Genomic DNA, 6,000 nt, shown 5'->3' with positions numbered 1-6,000 from the left:
CTGCAAACAGAGTCTTGGATCGAGTCAGATTGCCTTGAAGGAAGCAAAACGCTGAGACGGTTTTCACTTATGGCTGAAGAACCGCCTTTCTCTGTGCTGCAGGGGGAAATGGTGGAAGTGAAGAAAGAGGAAAAGGTTGAGAAGAAAGAGAAGAAAAAGAAAGGACATAAACGGTCGCACAGATGTGAGCACAAATGTGAGTACAATCGTGGTCACATTAAGAAGAGAGCTCCATCCTCATGGTTCAGGCTTGACTCAGGCGTTTATTTGGACCCTAAGACTGGGAGGGGCTGGCCTCCCCACCGCTCTGTGGGGAGCAGAAAGCCAGGTGGAAATTCTTGTTTAGCACACTCTCTTGACTCTTCCAGTTTAAAGGAGAGTCTTCGTAGGAATCTCCATGATCCTCAAAATGGCAGTGCTGCTATAAATCTCCTTGTATCTCTTATAGATCAGAATTGAACTAATTAGGGTTTTATGACAATTACCTGTATACAATGTGCAAGCAGCCTGCAGGGGAAGGTGTACGGAGGTTAGTCTGTAATTAGGGTGCAATTTTGGCTATAAGATTCTAAGGCCTGCTCTTGGATATATTCAGTATTCAATTGCAAACAATCCCCCCATGTAGTCTTAGAATACTGATTGTGATTTGTCTTGTTGTGTCTCTCATAATAACCAGAGGGAATAGCACCAGTGCTTCTTTTAAAGCAAAAGTATTTGGCATGTGTGCCTGTTACTAGGGCTGTTGTAACTGGCCGGCTGGATCTTACCTGGATTCTATCCATGTTACTTCTTTTTTTTTTTTTTTTTTTGTCTGGACCTGGACCATTTTCTAGCAATCTAGAACCAAAGATAGGGGACAAAAATGTCTTTCTGATCATGCCTGCTCCTACCTTTCATTGTTCTAGGTCCATGTTAGATGCCGTCCCTAAAGATAAAAAAAAGTTTGAGCAACACACCCATTGACTGAAGAAAGGGCTTGCTGGTTATTTTGAATCCAGTTGTTTGTCTTCCTGGTGGAAGAGTGATTACTATCCATAGGGGATAGTGGGGAAATCCCTAATTTTATTGTAGCTGTTAAGAATGCAGTATTGCATGCACTCTTAAACAAAAGGCAGTTTTTATTCTCTTTCATACTTTTTAACGTACTTTTACTGTATGCAAATATTAAAGACTGATCGGAGTGGGAGCCAAGAAAAACATATTTTGCACACCTTAGCTGCTTGCCCCAGAACACAGGCAAAGGGTGTTTTCTCCATAGGCGCCGACTCCATGGGGCTTGAGGGGGCCCAAGCCCCCTCAAAAATTCGTTTGGGGGGGCTCCGCCCCCCCAATAATCTCCGGCGCCCCTCCAGCAGAGCGCCATCGCCGCCCCTCCCCCAGCCCAAAATGCACAGGGAGGGGCGGGCTGCATGCCTCCTGCCCTCCCTCCCGAGCAAAAGCTCCACCCAATTTCCTTTGGAGCTGATTAATAGGCGCAGCACGCTCTCCCCTATTCGCTCACGAGGAGGCGGCGCCACTTTATTTGCATATTCATGAGCTTATTTATTATTCATGAGCTTTCCCGGGCCCCCCCCCCCAATATTTTTTATAAGTCCGCGTCCCTGTTTTCTTCCCCAGTACGAACATTGCTGTAACCCACCCTGGGACCAAACAAAGAAAGAATGAGAAATTTGGGATAGTTCTGTTCTTACTAGGTACAGTGGTACCTCGCAAGACGAATGCCTCGTAAGACGAAAAACTCGCAAGGCGAAAGAGTTTTTCGTTTTTTGAGTTGCTTCGCAAGATGAATTTCCCTATGGGCTTGCTTCACAAGACGAAAACGTCTTGCAAGTTTGTTTCCTTTTCCTTTTTCTTAAAAGCCTTTTTTGAGGTTTTTGAAGACTTTGGTGATTTTTGAAGCTTTTCCAAAACTTCTTTTGCAGCCATTTGGTAAGTTAAACTTTTAAAACTTTTTGGGGGGTTTTGGATTTTGTTTTCCTCCTCCAAAAACTAGGTGTGTCTTGTGTTGTGGTGCGTCGCACAACACGCAAGATGAAAAATTCGCAAGACGAGAAAACTCGCAGAACGAATTAATTTCGTCTTGCGAGGTACCACTGTACCTCATTTGCTAGTTTCTCCTTTCCAGTGCCCTGGCGTATTCGGCATTTGGGCTGCTCAAAGCAACAATTCGGTGGGGAACCCTGCTCTGTTGCAGATTTGGTAGACTTGAACTATGCTTCAGATCTTGTCTAATTTCACAACATCCCCCGTATTAAAAACTGGTTGCCAACCAGGATCTCTGAATCTTTCTCTTGCCCTGGCAAAATCTTGAAGCAGGCTATCATTTTACTCTAAGCTCCACTCGTGCGTGCCGGGGGTGGTAGTGGTGGTTTGCAGGCTAAATTCTAATTATTTTGGCGAGCTCTTGCTCTGACTATTCTCATTCTTCCCCTCTCCCCCTATTCTGTAAGCACTTATCTCTTATCTGCAATGGCCTGTGTTGTCCTGCCTTCTGAAGTAAGGGTATTAGCAAAGAGGCTGCATGGGCGTAGGCAGGATTTTTGTTGGGGAAGGCAGGCCTTTGGGGGGGGCGCAGAACCTCAGTTAGCTATGTATTATTATTTATTTTTATTGGTTTAGGCTGTCTCCCTTCTGCTTTGGCTACGCCCCTGGCTGCAGCAGCTTCTTTTGTTAAAACTTGAGGATCTTGCTTTTATTCTCACAACCGATATGGTTGTACTTATCACAGAATACCGTATTTTTCGCTCTATAAGACGCACCAGACCACAAGACGCACCTAGTTTTTGGAGGAGGAAAACAAGAACAAAAATATTCTGAGTCTCAGAAGCCAGAACAGCAAGAGGGATCGCTGCGCAGTGAAAGCAACAATCCCTCTTGCTGTTCTGGCTTCTGGGATAGCTGCGCAGCCTGCATTCGCTCCATAAGACGCACACACATTTCCCCTTACTTTTTAGGAGGGAAAAAGTGAGTCTTATAGAGCAAAAAATACGGTAGTTACGGCTGAAGCAGCAACATCTACTACCTAGATAAGAGGGAGAGGAGTGAAATGGTTCGCTGGCAACTTGTTTAGATAACCACGAAAGAATTAACTGAGCCACAACCAGGCTTTGTTTGCTATAGCAAAAAAACTGGGGGTGGTGAAGTTGGAAACACATAGTTGCCCTGCTATATGTGATACCGTGGCAATAGTTCGAAATGAATTCCAGCGGTTGTGATTTGGGAAGTGGCAGTTGCACAATCCTGTTTTGCTTTAGTGTCCATGCAAACTCGATAGAAGTGAGATTCATGCAGGTGAATTCAGTGGGGGAGTTTTTCTGAGGGGACGCAGTGGTATGCGCACCCCTAAACATTTTGTGAATCTAAGTTTGGCTTCATTGAAGGGCAGTATTTCAATATGAGTTGGAAAATGAGAGTACCCCTTAACATTTTTTGGGGGGTGGAAAGCATTGGGTGAATCAATTTTCTAAACCACTGAGACTCTTGGGCTTGTGGATCAGAAGGTTGGCAGTTCGAATCCCTGTGACAGGGTAAGCTCCCGTTGCCAATGCAAGTAAATACAGTGGTGCCCCGCAAGAAGAATGCCTCGCAAGACGAAAAACCCGCAAGACGAAAGGGTTTTTCGGTTTTTGCGACGCTTCGCTAGACGATTTTCCCTATGGGCTTGCATCGCAAGACGAAAGCCCATAGGGAAATCTCGGGGACCTTTTTTTAAATGCTGGCGGTGGGGAGCAAAGCCTTTCCCCCCCCCTCCGGACTTCAGAAGAGGTCCAGGAAGGCCGGCGGGGGCGAAAGGCTTTGCTCCCCACCGCCAGCATTTTAAAAGCGGTCCGGGATAGCAGGGAAGCGCTTCCCGCTATCCCGGACGGCTTTTGAAGGCAGGCAGGGGGGGGCAAAGACTTTTAAAAGCCCCCGGTTAGGCAGGCAGGGGGGGCAAAATTTTAAATCGCCCCGGGACTGTCCGGGGCGATTTAAAAGCCCCCAGACGGCTTTTGAAGCCTCCCCCCGCCGCCCGGCATCGGAACGATGTCCCGAAGCCGGGCGGCCGGGCGGGAAAGCCTCCCCCCGCCGCCCGGCATCGGAACGATGTCCCGATGCCGGGCGGTGGGGCAGGAACGCCTCCCCCAGCCGCCCGGCTTCGGGGCATCGTTCCGATGCCGGGCGGTGGGGCAGGAACGCCTCCCCCAGCCGCCCGGCTTCGGGGCATCGTCCCGATGCCGGGCGGTGGGGCAGGAACGCCTCCCCCCGCCGCCCGGCTTCGGGGCATCGTCCCGATGCCGGGCGGTGGGGCAGGAACGCCTCCCCCGCCGCCCGGCTTCGGGGCATCGTTCCGATGCCGGGCGGTGGGGCAGGAACGCCTCCCCCCGCCGCCCGGCTTCGGGGCATCGTTCCGATGCCGGGCGGTGGGGCAGGAACGCCTCCCCCCGCCGCCCGGCATCGGAACGATGTCCCGAAGCCGGGCGGCCGGGCGGGAAAGCCTCCCCCCGCCGCCCGGCTTCAGAACGATGTCCCGAAGCCCGGCGGCGGGGCGGGAAAGCCTCCCCCCGCCGCCCGGCATCGGAACGATGTCCCGAAGCCGGGCGGCCGGGCGGGAAAGCCTCCCCCCGCCGCCCGGCATCGGAACGATGTCCCGAAGCAGAGCGGCGGGGCGAGAAAGCCTTTGTACCCCCTGCCTGCCTTCCCAGGGGCTTTTAAATCGCCCCAGACAGCGGAGAAGTCCTCCGCTGTCCCGGGCTATTTTAAAATGCCGCCCGCCAGAAGAGGTCGGGGGAAGGCGGTTTCCATAGGAACGCATTAATTGATTTTCAATGCATTCCTATGGAAAACCGTGCATCGCAAGACGAAAAACTCGCAAGACGAAGAGACTTGCGGAACGAATTAATTTCGTCTTGCGAGGCACCACTGTAGGCACCACTGCGACGGGAAGGTAAACGGCGTTTCCATGCGCCCTGGTTTCCGTCACGGTGTCCTGTTGCGCCAGAAGCAGTTTAGTCATGCTGATCACATGACCTGGAAAGCTGTCTGTGGACAAACGCCGTCTCCCTTGACCTGAAAGCAAGATGAGCGCCACAACCCATAGGTACCTTTGACTGGACTTAACCATCCAGGGGCCCTTTTTTACCTTACCATATTGTATTGAACACACCGACCATTTGTTTGGAAACCTGAGATATAAATTATTCTGACAAATAAGTGCTAAAATAAAAACGTATCTACAGTATTTATTTTACAAACTACTTCTAGGGGCACGTGGGTCATGTAAAGCCTTGGGTATAGCAACTTTAATGCAGAAGTACGCAACACTACATATTTTATTTCAGAACTGGAAGGGGGAAATGGAGAATAGCCTGTACATAAGAGACAGTCCACAGTTAATATGCTATGCCTCAATACAACATGACTATACTGTACTTTCCTTTTCACATGAGCATTGTGTGGAATTTGATCCAGCTAAGTCAAGTCTTTATTAGCGCTGCTCTTGGTTGCTAAGTTGTTCCCCTTGGAAACTCTGTTTTAAGTACTGTATTTGTTCAGATTTGGACGGTGGCTGTTCTCAACAAGTTTGCCTATTTTTAAGCTATCTTTTGCGATGTGGCTTAACCAAATAATGATGTGCACCAAAAGGCAGATAATGTGGGCAAAACTGGTCCATTGTTTGCTTTGGACAGGTACCAGGAAAAAAGGAACCGATCCCAGAAGCGTATGGTTATGGTGTGGTTAGGGCTGCAAAATCCCATAGCATCGTTGAGAAAAGTGGGATTTGCTTCTGAGAATCAGTGTGTAGCAGGCTGCTGCTGAGCTAAGAATCCAGAAATCCATTTTCAAACTCTCCTCTGCTGTGCACTGATTAGGTGATCTTAGGCAATCAACTTCCTAATTCCTGAATCCAGCATGGATTCAATTGTTGGACTAACCAGGACAGCCTGGGAACAGCCCGCTAAGGCGGAATCTACACACATTTAAAAAAAAACGCTGTGAAAATGCTATTTTAAAAAAGTTTTG

This window comes from Podarcis melisellensis (assembly GCF_964234715.1).
Source record: "Podarcis melisellensis genome assembly, chromosome: 5".
NCBI lineage: Eukaryota > Metazoa > Chordata > Lepidosauria > Squamata > Lacertidae > Podarcis > Podarcis melisellensis.
The sequence above is the reverse complement of the archived record's forward strand: the minus strand, read 5'-3'. Positions refer to the sequence as shown.